The following is a 14,817-nucleotide window of genomic DNA, read 5'->3' on the forward strand; positions in this document are numbered from 1 at the left end:
GGTCCCCTCTCCCACTTCTAGTTTGGTTTTTTGTTTACAGGTGACCAGTGCTTATCAACACTCAAAGATGAGGAGGAGTTTGAGTTTGTCACCTAAAATTCTTGGTGGTTGCCAGAGTTAGTGTTCTGTGAAGAAGTAACTGGAAACACTCAAAGCTTAAAACCTACCATGGGTATGTGTAGCCACTCAATGCTAATATAAAAGAATTATCAGTATGGAAAAAGTGCTTACTGACAAGTTAGGCAAAGAAAGCTAAATACAGAGCAACATCTCTTATGGTTAAAAGTAGGTAAAAAGTATACAAACGTTAACAGAAAAACTAAGGCAGGTTGATTTTTTTTAGAGGGTGGATATTTGGATAATTTTTATAAATTCTTGCTGATGTTACAATGCTAGGACTGTAACAAATTCAAATAACCAAAACTGATGGATTTGTACCAAGTGATGGGTTTTGGCTTGTACCGCAGTAAAAATATCCTATCCTAAACCATGCACATAATCATTGAATCGAAGAGTGGCCCAAGTCCAGATTCTTGTGAGTTGAGTGGCTATCTGCGGAGGAAGAATGGTGAGGACTTCCTTCCCAGGACAAGAGCCCAGAGAGCTCAGAACTGACCGTAAGATCAATTAAATGAGCGTGCTTTCTCCGTAAAGGAAGGCTAACCACTAAACTGCAAAGCTGAGCTTTTGAGAAGTTATGTGAGTAACTCTGGATTCATGGCTAGTTAGGGAGAGAAAATACATGTCACTTTCTTCTGGGAAACAGTCCATGAATGTAAATGTAGAATCGTCTATTGATGATAAATTACACATAGAAAATTGAGCAGGAAAAAAAAATTAAGAAATGTCTCCTTGGGAAGAGATAAGTCTAACTTACTGGGGATATTTATGATCTGCAAAAGTAATTAAAGTTGGAGTTCTTAAACAAAACCAATCCAGGTAGAAAGCAGGAAACTCCACTTCTGCAGACCTAATGATGAAGATGAAAATATGGATCCTCTATGACTGTCTGTTTCCAGTGAGCAGTTGTATAGAATGTTAAACTCTGAGAGCAGGAACTTCTGAAAAATCACAAAGATTCTAGCTAAAATAGCTTGAGATTTCTTTAGCAGACAGCAAGGTATGACATTTTTAGATATGAATTAATCTAGTATTAAGAAGCACAGACTTTGGGGTCATATGGACTTGGGTTTGAATTCTACTTTTTACCTTTGGCACAATCTTAGGCAACTTGTTTAAATGCCTTGAGTGTGGGGCTGGCATTGTGGCCTAGCAGGTTAAGGAGCTACCAGTGATGCCAGCATCCCATACAGGCGCCATTTGGAATCTTGGCTGTTTTACCTCAAATCCAGTTCTCTGCTCATGGCCTAGGAAAAGCAGAGGAAGATGGCCCTTGACCTACCTGGGAGACCCAGATGGTATTCCAGGTCCCTTGCTCTGCCCTGGCCCAGCCCTGTACGTTGCAGTCATCTGGGGAGTGAACCAGCAGATGGAAAATCTCTCTGTTGCTCCCTCTCCCTTTCTGTCTGTAACTAACTCTGCCTTTCAAATAAATAAATAAATCTTTTTTTTTTTAAAGTCTCAAGTATGTTTCAGTAAAATGAGGATGAGAATACTACCATATAGTCCATTGTGTTATAGTCAATGTGTTGAACAGATTTAAAAACAAAACAAAGATGTATTGATTTTTTTGAAAGAGTTAGAGTTGAGGGTGGAGAGAGAGAGAAAGAGAAGGAGAGATAGCTTCCATCTGCTGGTTCACTTTCCAGATAGCCACAGTGGCCAAGGCTGGACCATGTCCAAGCCAGGAGCCTGGAGCTTCATTCTGGTCTCTCACATGGGTAGCAGCCAAACCCTCTGCATTATTTCTCATTCTCTCCACAGACTTGCAAATGCATCCAATGTCCCCTCCATTAGAACATTTGCTGGTTCTGATATATAATCTATACCCAACTGTAAATTCCTACAGGTATGAATCTGATTGGCTCAGTTTACCTGATGCCTAGGTGTCTACCTCTGGTCTAGTGGACTGTGGCCTGGTGGATCAGACTCTTCTCATATGAAGCTCTACCCTTTCATGAAATGTGATGATAAGGATATGGATAGGGAAAAAAAAAACAGGGTGGTGTCGCTGTGACTGACATGGACTTGCTGGGGACAATATGAGGATCCTCCAGTGAGACCACGTGTGTGAAGTATCTAAAACAGTACCTGCAGAGTCAAAGCTGGAGTCCGTACAGCAGCACAGCAGATGAGCAAAGGCCACAAAATCTCATCTGCTTATGGTCAAAACTGTTTTCCTGATTTCTTAAACTGTCATCACAAAGGGAAGCTCACAGAGGCCTTAGTTGTCTGGTGTCCATGACAATTTTCTTCTTGACCCAAGTGGCCCCTGTGAGAAGGAGCTTCTCCTGCAGTGCTGACTGTGATCCCATTCTGCCAAGCTGCAGAATGCTTGCATCGCACCTCCCACCTTTGTGGCCTCTGTGTGCCTCCCATCCATGCTTACCGACATGGAGTAAATCAGCAGGTGGCTGTTTGAAAAGCTACCTGATGCAATGACTTGACTACTTGGGTATTTTCCTCGAATTTCTGTGAAAGACATGTGGCCCCTGACCCAACTCATTTTTTATTATTAAATTGCATGTTTTTCTCCTCCACTGTGGCAAGATAATTGGATACCAGAAGCAAGACAGGACACAAATGAAAGCTCCTTTCTGAACACTGAGTCATACTTACCCTTAGCAGGCATCTCTTCTCTGCTTAGGAGACAGTATCCCCGAAGCAGGAACAGCAGTCGGTCCCCTGTATAGCCATGCTCAGCCGAAACACAAGCTACTCCCCAGCATGTGCTGTTTCGTCCCTGCTTGCACCAGGCTGGCTAGTTTTAGCATGTAAATATCCCATTTAATTAAAGTAGCATCATGAAATGGATGTGAATGCAGTTTTTCTTGTGTGCCTGCAGCAATTACGGTGTCTAGAGGTGGTGCTACCTATAAACGAATCTGAGTTGATATTGTAAACTAGGTACCTTTTTGAGAAAACAAAACTCAAACACCCTGAGTAGTTTCTCTTTTGCTGATCTGAATTTAGTAATGGACCAAATTTTAAAATGTCTTTACTTACCAAACTGTCATTCTCAAAGACCAAAAGTATAAATAAAGGCAGAAAGCTAACTTCTCCCTGAAAGACTTTATAATGATTTCATACTTGAGGGAGACATTACCTAATATATTTCCTTCTTGCAGCTTTGCAGACTTTACCCTTTGGGGCTAAGTTCTACTTTAGTCTAAGGTCAATATTTATTTTAGAAGCAAGGGACCAATGCAGTTATTAGGAAATGTCTCATAGAAAGCCACGATGCACAACTTACATGGAAAAAAAGTTATCTTCTTGCACTTGTCAGTGAACTGGCTATGGCTGCTTCTGGTTTTAGGCTGGGGAATTTGAAGAAGTCTGGTGGTCAGTGTGGCTTAGAATAGCACAATCTGCATCTGTCCTGCCTGGATCCAGTCTACTCTGCTGCAGGCTTCCTGAAGTTGCCCTGGAGAGGCTTAATAACACTGTACTCTGAGGGACCCTCTACCGGGAGAAAAGATGAAGTGGTTTCATGGTAGATCCTTCGTGTCTCAGGATTGCATGCACATTACAGATGTGAACCTCAGAGGTGCCCATGTTGTTTAAAGGGCCAGGGTTGAGTCAAGACACAGTGGCATTACTAGTCTTGGTGCAGATGCTGGAGGAGCCTGCGTGGGGCCTTGCTAAAGTGGCCCACTCTCTCCCCAGTGCAAGCTTCTGGGCCTGTCCAGCTGTCTTTCATACATCTCTAACCGGAAAACTCACAGGCATCAGCATGTCCAAAACTTGAGCATACAGCTTTCTTTTCCAGAACCATATATCTTCCATTGCTGAGTGAGTTCCAGCCTCCATCCACTTGCCTAAGCCAGAAATCCGAGCGTTATATTTGGCAGTTCCTCTTCCTTTTACCTCAGTAGCCTGTTTCCTGGGGACACGTCAATTCTGCCTCCTCGTAACTCTTTGACTCTGGTTTGTACTACTCCCAGACTTGCTTTAAAGTGCCTCACTGAGGGCGATTTCCTCTCTCAATGTAAGTGATGGTTAGTTGCATAAAAGTGGATCATTTTTTAAAAATGGGAACACTTGGATAACTAAAACAGAAACATTGGAAAGGCATATTGAAGTAGTTAAAATAGCCACATGAGAGTAAAGTGAATAACAATATAGAAGATGAGTATCTGAAGTATTTTTTCATGAAAAACAATGTTACTAACAATGGCCAAACAATCCATAGATACAAACTCAGTTCTCTTCACACTTTCATGTGCTGTACACCTCACTGATGATGTTGTTACAATGTAGATTAGGATTTCTGTGGTCCATAATGGGGCCTGTGATCCCTTCTTTCCAGCAAGTTCTGATGAAGCTGATGCTAATGGTTAAAAGACCAGGTATTGGGGCTGGTGTTGTGGCACAGTGAGTTAACCCACTGCCTGCCATGCCAGCATCCCAAATGGGTTGAGTCCCTGCTGCTCCACTTCTAATCTGACTCCCTGCTATTGGGCCTGGGAACACTGTGAAAGATGGTCCCAGTACTTGGGCCCCTGACACCCACGTAGGATATGGCATCCTAGGCTTTGGGCTCCTAACTTCAGCCTGGCCTAACCCTAGTCATTGTGGCCATTTGGGGAGTGAATCTGTGAAGAGAAGATCTTAATCTCTCTCTCTCTCTCTAACTCTATCTTTCACATAAATAAAATAAATCTTTTTTAAAAAAAGAACACTCTTGTACAACAAAAACAAAGCTGGAGGCATCACAATACCAGATTTCAGGACATACTACAGGGCAGTTGTAATCAAAACAGCATGGTACTGGTATAGAAACAGATGGATAGACCAATGGAACAGAATAGAAACACCAGAAATCAATCCAAATATCTACAGCCAGTTTATATTTGATCAAGGATCTAAAACCCATCCCTGGAGCAAGGACAGTCTCTTCAACAAATGGTGCTGGGAAAACTGGATTTCCACATGCGGAAGCATGAAACAAGACCCCTACCTTTCACCTTACACAAAAATCCACTTAACATGGATTAAAGATCTAAATCTACAATGCAACTCCATCAAATTATTAGAGAACATTGGAGAAACCCTGCAAGATATAGGCACAGGCAAAGACTTCTTGGAAAATACCCCGGAGGTGTGGGGAGCAACTCGGACTAGACTAAGTTACTGGAATTAAGACTTATTCTATGCATCTGCTCTCCCACAATATGGTGCTGAGAAGGGAGTAACAACTTCTACGCAGCTGCCTCTCGCCAGCTTGAGTGATGACCTGCAGGAGCTGATCCTGCTCCTGATTGGAGGAGAGCAGCGTACTCGGCGTGTGGGTAGCAGAGTTGGGATTGGTGGAGAGGACTATAAAGGAGGAGAGAGACAACATGCACCAGGAACATCTATCTGAAGGAACACCTGAGCAGCCCCCGAGAGAGCCGGCCGGCGGTGTGCCGCTCCCCTGCGGAAGTGGGGAAAGTGGCAGGGGGAACCGCCCTTCCACGGAGGTGGAAGGGACGGTAGCCAACCCGGGAAGAACCAGCAGCAAACCCGGGGAGGGCCGAGCAGGCAAAAGAACAATGCAGGGTCTTGTGTCGTTCCTCCGCGAAGAGGGGGAGCGACATAATGGTGCCGTGACTCGGATAGGAAGCCTAGGCAGGGTTTAGTGTCGTTCCTCCACGAAGACGGGGAGCGACATAATGGTGCCGTGACTCGGATAGGAAGCCCAGGAGGGAAGAAGCGGGAAGAAGCGGGAAGAAGTGGGAAAATACCGGAGAGAGAGACTAGCAAAGAGCCTAGGGAAAAGCCAGACGGAAAAGGTGCCGGAAGAAGCTATCGAAAGCCTAGGCATAGACTCGGATACGGACTGTGGGAAAGAAGTTAGGAGTGAAAGTGAAAGTGAAAGCAAGAAGAAATTTAGACTCAGATACGGACTATGGCAGGGAAGCTAGGAGATTAAAAGCGAAAGTGAAAGCTAGAACAAACAGACTTGGATACGGACTGTGGGGAGAAGCCAGGAGAAATGAGAGGGGAATATTGTTGGAAGAAAAGTTAGGAAACATACCGGGTAGAGAAAAATATGTTAGGGAGGATGAAGCCGCGGGGGCAGGCTGAGGCAGAGACGTAAGCTAGCTTGGGATTCGTCAAGTCAGCCCGGGGAACAAAAGGCGAAAAGCTAAAACCAGAGGCGCCCATGAGAGTATTTCAGGCATGGAAAGCCAAGACACTCTGGCAAAAGATCTCTGTGAGTGAGATCTCAGTGGAAAGAACAGGTCTTCAAAGAAGGAGGTACCTTTCTCTGAAGGGAGGAGAGAACCTCCACTTTGACTATGACCTTGTCTAAACAAGATAAGAGTCGGAGAACTCAGAGGGCTTCCATAGCCTTGGAAACTCATGACTGGAGCATAGGGAGATTACTGATGCCATAGACAGGAGTGTCAATTGGTAAAGTCAACAACAGGAGTCACTGTGCACTTACTCCTCATGTAGGATCTCTGTCCTTAATGTGCTGTGCATTGAGATTTAATGCTATAACGAGTACTCAAATAATATATTTCACTTTGTGTTTCTATGGGGGTGCAAACTGTTGAAATCTTTACTTAATGCATACTAAACTGATCCTCTGTAAAAAAAAAAAAAAAAAAAAAAAAAGAAAAGAAAAGAAAAGAAACTATCAACTCCCAACTTGACTCTCACTGGGATTAAACATGACAATAGGTCTGATCTGATTTCATCATCATTTAAAAAAAATCATCTATTATTTTTCACTTTATGTTTCTGTGTGGGAGCAAACTGTTGAAATCCTTACTTAATGTATACTAAGCTGATCTTCTGTATATTAAGATAATCGAAAATGAATCTTGATGTGAATGGAAGGGGAGAGGGAGTGGGAAAGGGGAGGGTTGTGGGTGGGAGGGACGGTATGGGGGGGAAGCCATAGTAATCCATTATTCGTACTTTGGAAACGTATATTCATTAAATAAAAGTTAAAAAAAAAATTAAAAGATTCAAGCATTAAACAGAAAAAAAAAAAAAAAAAAAACCAGAGGCGGAGACGCGTAAGCTAGGTTGGAATCCGTCAGATTAGCCCGGGGGGCAAAAGACGGGAAGCCAAACCATAAGGCGGAGACGTAGGCTAGGTTGGATTTCGCCAGGTTAGCCCGGGGAACTTAGACTGAAAACCAAGAAGCGGAAACGTGAGCTAGGCTGTGTGATTCGCGGAAGCCGCTGCGCGCAGAGAGAGCGCGCGGGGCACAAGTGGGGAGAGCGCACGGGGCGGGAATAGATAGGGAACGTGGGACTAGCGCGAAGGCCGAAGGCCGTGGTGCGGGTGCAAAGGGCGCGGAGACCGCGGAGCGCGCGAAGCCGGGAAGCCACGCAGAGCCGGGAAGCCGCCGCGGGGCGAGGCGCCGAGAAGCAGCCTCGGGGCGGGCGCCAGGAAGCCGCGGGGATAAGAGAAACAGAAGTTTAGAAGTAAAATGAGAGAAATAGGAATGCTGGCAGATAGAAGTAAAATAGGAGAGATAGGAATGCCCGGAGATAGAGAAATAGAGAAAAATAAGGCCTCCCCATAACACAGCAATGAGAGAGCTTGGATTCGGTCTGCCTGATTAGTAAGACGATAAGCACCTGTGGGCGGCTGCAGGTCACCGAAGACAGGCACATTATCAACACCAATAAGTCTCCCCACAAGACGGCAATGAGAGGGCTTGGATTCGGTTTGCCTGATTGGTAGGGCTTGTAAGCACCTGCAGGCAGTTCTAGCAGAGCAGAGCATGCGCTGCAGGGCACCGAACACAGGCACGCATCAGCGCCTAAAAATCTCCTCACAACATGGCAAAGAGAGGACCCGGATTCGGTTTGCCTGATTGATAGGGCTTGTAAGCACCTGTGGGCAACTCTATCAAGCAGAGCAGAGTGTGTGCCGCAGGGCACCGAAGACAGGCGCGTATCAACGCCAAAAAATAAAAAGAAAGGGGGAATTGTGGGGAGCAACTCGGACTAGACTAAGTTACTGGAATTAAGACTTATTCTATGCATCTGCTCTCCCACAATATGGTGCTGAGAAGGGAGTAACAACTTCTACGCAGCTGCCTCTCGCCAACTTGAGTGATGACCTGCAGGAGCTGATCCTGCTCCTGATTGGAGGAGAGCAGCGTACTCGGCGTGTGGGTAGCAGAGTTGGGATTGGTGGAGAGGACTATAAAGGAGGAGAGAGACAACATGCACCAGGAACATCTATCTGAAGGAACACCTGAGCAGCCCCCGAGAGAGCCGGCCGGCGGTGTGCCGCTCCCCTGCGGAAGTGGGGAAAGTGGCAGGGGGAACCGCCCTTCCACGGAGGTGGAAGGGACGGTAGCCAACCCGGGAAGAACCAGCAGCAAACCCGGGGAGGGCCAAGCAGGCAAAAGAACAACGCAGGGTCTTGTGTCGTTCCTCCACGAAGAGGGGGAGCGACATAATGGTGCCGTGACTCGGATAGGAAGCCTAGGCAGGGTTTAGTGTCGTTCCTCCACGAAGACGGGGAGCGACATAATGGTGCCATGACTCAGATAGGAAACCTAGGCAGGGTTTAGTGTCGTTCCTCCTCGAAGAGGGGGAGTGACAGGAGGCACAGGTAGTCAAAGTCAAAACTAACAATTGGGATTACATCAAATTGAGAAGTTTCTGTACAGCAAAAGAAACAGTCAGGAAAGTGAAGTAGCAACCAACAGAATGGGAAAAAAGATTTGCAAATTATGCAACCAATAAAGGATTAATAACCAGAATCTACAAAGAGATCAAGAAATTCCACAAAAACAAAACAAACAACCCACTTAAGAGATGGGCCAAGGACCTCAATAGACATTTTCAATAGAGGAAATCCAAATGGCCAACAGAAAGGTGAAAAAAATGTTCGTGATCACTAGCAGTCAGGGAAATGCAAATCAAAACCACAATAAGGTTTTGGCTTATATTCAGAAATCAACTAACAACAGATGCTGGTGAGGATGTGGGGAAAAAGGCACACTAATCCACTGCTTGTGGGAATGCAAACAGGTACAGCCACTATGGAAGACAGTTTGGAGATTGCTCAGAAACCTGAATATAGCCCTATCGCATGACCCAGCCATTCCACTCCTTGGAATTTACCCAAAGGATTTGAATTGGCAAATAAAAGAGCTGTCTGCACCTCAATGTTTATTGCAGCTCAATTCACAATAGCTAAGACCTGGAATCAACCTAAATGCCCATCAACAGAAGACTGGATAAAGAAATTATGGGATATGAACTCTATAGAATACTATATAGCAGTAAAAAAATGAAATCTGGTCATTTGCAACTAAATGGAGGAATCTGGAAAACAGCATGCTGAGTGAAATAAGCCAGTCCCAAAGGGACAAATATCTTATGTTCTCCCTGATTGGTGACAACTAACTGAGCACCAAAGGGGAAACCTGTTGAAGTGAAATGGACACTATGAGAAACAGTGGCTTGATCAGCCCTTGTCCAGGCTGTCGAGGAACAACTTACTACTTTATTCCTTTTAGCATTTTTTTGTTCTACTTAATACCATTGGTTGAACTCTTTAATTAACACACAACTATTCTTAGGCATCTAAATTTAACTGAAAAGTTATTCCTGTTGTAAATATAAGAGTGGGAATAAGAGAGGGAGGAGATGTACAGTTCAGCACATGCTCACTAGGATTTACCCCTAATGGTAGAGCTAGAAACATACCAGGGCATTTGAATTTAATCCCATCAAGGTGGCATGTACCAATGCAATCTTACTAGTCAAAGTGATCAGTTTAAGTTCATAATTGATCATAATGATAGGTTAAGTATCAATGGGATCACATAAACAAGACTAGTGTCTGCTAATACTTATTGATAGAATTAAAAAGGAGAGAATGATCCAACATGGGAAGTGGGATACACAGCAGGCTCATAGAATGGCAGATGTCCTAAACAGCACTCCGGCCTCAGAATCAGCCCTTAAGGCACTTGGATCTGGCTAAAAAGCCCATGAGAGCATTTCAGGCATGGAAAGCCAAGACACTGTGGCAAAAATAAAATGACCTAAATGAAAGATCTCTGTGATTGAGATCCCAGCAGAAAGAACAGGCCATCAAAGAAGGAGGTACCTTTCTCTGAAGGAAGGAGAAAACTTTCACTTTGACTATGGCCTTGTCTAAATAAGATTGGAGTTGGTGAACTCAAGATGCTTCCATAGCCTTGGCAGCTCATGACAAGAACCTCGGGTGATTACTGTCATAAATAAGAGTGTCAATTGTTAAATCAACAATGGGCATCACTGTGCACCTGCTCCCCATGTAGGACCTCTGCCTTTAATGTGTTGTAGTATGTAAATTAACAGTATAACTACTACTCAAACAGTAGTTTATACTTTGTGTTTGTGTGTGGGTGCAAACTGTTGAAATCTTTACTTAGTATATACTAAGTTGATCTTCTGTATATAAAGATAATTGAAAATGAATCCTGATGAAGAATGGGATAGAGAGGGAGTAGGAGATGGGATGGTTGCAGGTAGGAGGGAGGTTATGGGGGGAAAAAGCCGCTACTTTGGAAATTTATATTTATTAAATAAAAGTTAAAAATACATACATAAATAAAAGAACAAAAAGAACACTGTCTTCAATAGCAAGGCCTTGCCTTATAACTCTTACTTGAGTTAATTTTCATCTCAAGGAATTTTTGCCCAAAGGCAAAACCACCTTTGTCTTCTGGGAAAAGTTTTCAACTTGGCAACATTGTTCCACTGCTCTTCAGAGCATCCAAGAGAAGCCTCATTCACATTTTTTATTGTAGTTGATAACCTCTGTTTTTATACCAGTGGTAAAAGCTTTAATCTGCATGAATCCCAATGAGATTTTACAGACATGTAAACTCTCCAAAAGTTAAATAAAATTAAAAAAAAAAACCACTCCAGCAATCCACATTTCTACAGGATGCGAACCTAAAAACATCCCAGCAGCTACTGAGAAATCACTTGGCATCACTCTCAGCCACTCTAAGCTTGTGAACTGTGACTGCCAGCAAGACTCCCAAAATGCCATGCAGTGTCAACTACGTTACGCTGAGAATAATGTGTGGAATTTTTCTGAAACAAATGTGAATTTTTTCATTGTTTTGTTCTGAACATACAAGGGGATATTCTAAGAGTTTTAATGTTTTTATTTTCCTGAGACAATACTGTTTATAAATATTTTCACAGAAATAAAATATCCTAACTGCACAATTTCATTTTGCTCTTTTTCCATTTATTAATGATCTTTGGTTTCCTTATATATCAATAAACTGTATTTAGCACATCCTTTTGGATAGCTGCACTGCCATTACTTTCATGTTTTTGTATGTATTCTGGAATTATATTTAAAATCCTTCTGACTTGAGAAAAAGAGTTAAATTATATTTTATTGGTAACATTTTTGAGGGCTTCCTGGATACTAGATATAACACAAACCACCTTATAAGCATGATTTCAATACAACCAGAGGCTAAATTTAAGTATAGGATATTTTTTGTTTATATATATATATACATATACTTGTTTATATATATAAACAAAAAACACCCTATATATATATATGTATATATATATATATATTTGACAGGTAGAGTTATAGACAGTGAGAGAGAGAAACAGAGAGAAAGATCTTCCTTCCATTGTTTCATTCCCCAAATGGCTGCTATGGCCGGCACGCGCAAATCCAAAACCAGGAGCCAAGTGCCTCTTCCTGGTCTCCCATGTGGGTGCAAGAGCCCAAGCATTTGGGCCATCCTCCATTGCCCTCCCGGGCCACAGCAGAGAGCTGGACTGGAAGAGGAGCTAGAGGGACTAGAACCTGGCACCCATATGGGATGCCAGCACGGCAGGCGGAGGATTAAGTGTGCCACGGCACCGGCCCCAGGATAGGATGTTTTAAGTCTATTGTGCAAAAGTGAATCACTGCTTCTAGCCATGGCAGAATCCCACGCTGCCTCCACACTCAGTTTTTTCTAAGGTCCTACAGTTGTACCTGAAACTAAACTTTCTTTTGAAATTTGATTTTATGAAGAACTTACTAGCTGTTAATGACAGAGGTGAAAAGAAAGAAAAAGCAACTGATACACTGAAGAGCCGGTGTCTCTCTGGCAGTGGTTTAGATGAGCGCCGTCACCAACTGCGTTGCTGTCCAAGAGTTGGCAATGGCATTCCAGCTTGAGTGCAAAAATGTGAAAGATTAAAAGTCACTTGACAGGGTACCAAGACAGGCACAGGACAGGAATCTCTCAGTGAAAGTGGAAAGTTGTTTGGAAGAAAACCAGGCACTTCTGCACACACTGCCACATTCATCAAATTGGGGGTTTGCAAAGAAAATCCCTTGTGAAAGTCACTTTCTGTCTGTCCCCTCTGGCACAGCTTCTGTGACTTCTCATCTGGATGACAATAGCAGACTGGCTATGGGCTCACTGCCTCCAATCTCATGGCCCACCCCTGCCCCTACCCAGCTCACTATTCATATTGTTAATGGAAGTATTTGCCCTCTCTTCTCTTTCCACTCACCATATCATGTTCCATTGTTCACACGGATTAGGCTACTTCATCATGAGCTACTGCCCAGCCTGCCCTTTGGGAATTGTGAGACTGCCATGGACATCATGAGCAGAGGGAAAATCTGTAGCTATGTATCCTCAGAACCTAGTCCAGCCCTCAGGGGGGGCTCTGAAATTATGACAGGTGTTTGCATAGCAGTTAAGATACTGTTTAGGACACCCACATCCCACATTAATGTACCTGGGTTTGAATCCCAGCTCCATTCCAGAACCCAGCTACCTGCTGATGTGCACTCTGGGAGGCAGCAATGATGGCTCAAGTACTTGGGTCCCTGCCACCTGCATGGAAGACCTGAGCTGAGTTCCAGGCTCCTGGCTTTGACCTGTTTCAGCCCTGGCTGCTGGCTACCTCAAATAAGTGCCTCAGTATATGTTCCATAAATGCTCCTTTATTTCCTCCCCTCCCCTACCTATTGTGTGGCTATTGAGCTTAGCAAATATCACAGGTGATGTGTATATTTACTGCACTGCAATGATTTTTGTCCCAATCTCCACTAGTAGGTTGTGCAAGGGTTGTAATTTGGAACTGAAGATAATTTCTTATTCATCTCTGTGAGGAAAGTATCTAACAAAAGACTGATATAGGACATTTTTTTAACATAAATTCAGTTTGTGGCTTTTTATTTGTCTAATTTGCAAAAATTCCTCCAGCTGGGTTCCCTCAGTCAAGAGATCTAACCATAATTTTGCTTCATAATACATATTCTCAAATTGCTCCTAGAGTTTCAGCCATTAAATATTTTATTGCTTTAGAATGCCAGCAGGTGGGGTGGGGGTGGGTGTTTGGTACAGCAGTTAACATCCCACTTAGGATATTCACATCCCAAACTGGAATGTCTGGGTTCAAGTCTAGACTCTCCTTCTGATTCTAGCTTCCTGCTAATGTGCACCCTGAGAGACAGAAGGTGATATAACTGAAGTATTTGGGTTCCTGCTACTCACATGGTACACCTGGATTAAGTTCCCAGCTTCAGGCTCTGATCTGGCTGAAGCCTAGTGGAGTGAACCAGCAGATCAGCAACTGGGAGCTTTTCACTCTCTCTCTCCTTCTCTCTCTCTCTCTCTCTCTCTCTCATTAATAAGATTAATGGCATGGCGGAATTTTTTACATTTCTTCTTTTTTTCTAAGATGCTTAGTTTTTAAATTTATGTAACTTTTTAAAAGATTTATTTATTTGAAAGGTAGAATTACAGAGAGAAAAGGAGGGACCAGAACAGATAGACATAGAGATATTCCGTCTGCTGGTTCACTCCTCAAATGGCCACATGGCCCAGGCCGAAGCCAAGGACCAGGAACTCCATCCAGGTCTCTTCTGTGAGTATGGGGGCTCAAGTACTTGGACCATCAGCAGGGAAGTAGATTGGAAGTGCAAGAGCCAGGACTCCTACTGGTGCTCATACGGGATGCCAGCCTCATAGGCAGTGGCTTAATGCACTATGCCACAATGCCAGCCCTGAAGACAGTAGTGGAAGATGCTTAATTCTAAAAGGGAAAGAAAGAATCTGTATGTGCAGAGAGGCAGGAAGCTGGGATTGTTTCCAAGAATTGTGTATTCTTCACTTCTTTTCATTGAACTTATTTTAACCATTAAAACTTGGTCTTGGGGCCAGCATTGTGGCTTAGTGGTTAAACGACCACCCACAATACCAGCATCCCACATGGGCGCCAGTTCGAGTCCTGGCTACTCCACTCCCTATCCAGCTCCCTGCTAATGTACCTGGGAAAGCAGCAGAGGATGGCCCAAGTGCTTGGGCCCCTCATGGGAGACCCAGATGAAGCTCCTAGCTCTTAGCTTTGGTCTGGCCCAGCCCTGACCATTGTGGCCATTTGAGGAGTGAACCAGCAGATGAAAGATCTCTTTCTCCTTCTCTCTCTGTAACTCTGCCTTTCAAATAAGTAAAATAAATATAAAAACAAACAATACACAACTTGGTCTTTTCCATGCATGGAACAGGTCAGTATTTGAAAATGAGGTAGCCGGCACTGTGGCTCACTAGGCTAATCCTCCGCCTTGCGGTGCTGGCACCCTGGGTTCTAGTCCCGGTTAGGGCGCCGGATTCTGTCCCGGTTGCCCCTCTTCCAGGCCAGCTCTCTGCTGTGGCCAGGCAGTGCAGTGGAGGATGGCCCAAGTGCTTGGGCCCT

General features: G+C 43.9%; 1 long non-coding RNA gene across 1 annotated transcript in view; it reads left to right on the forward strand.

Annotated features, from left to right (window-relative positions):
• LOC127483284 (uncharacterized) overlaps positions 1 to 14,817 on the forward strand; it is a 70,531-nt gene that overhangs the window by 11,209 nt on the left and 44,505 nt on the right. The gene's annotated exons all lie outside the window — the stretch shown is intronic.

This window comes from Oryctolagus cuniculus, chromosome 8, assembly GCF_964237555.1.
Source record: "Oryctolagus cuniculus chromosome 8, mOryCun1.1, whole genome shotgun sequence".
Lineage (NCBI taxonomy): Eukaryota > Metazoa > Chordata > Mammalia > Lagomorpha > Leporidae > Oryctolagus > Oryctolagus cuniculus.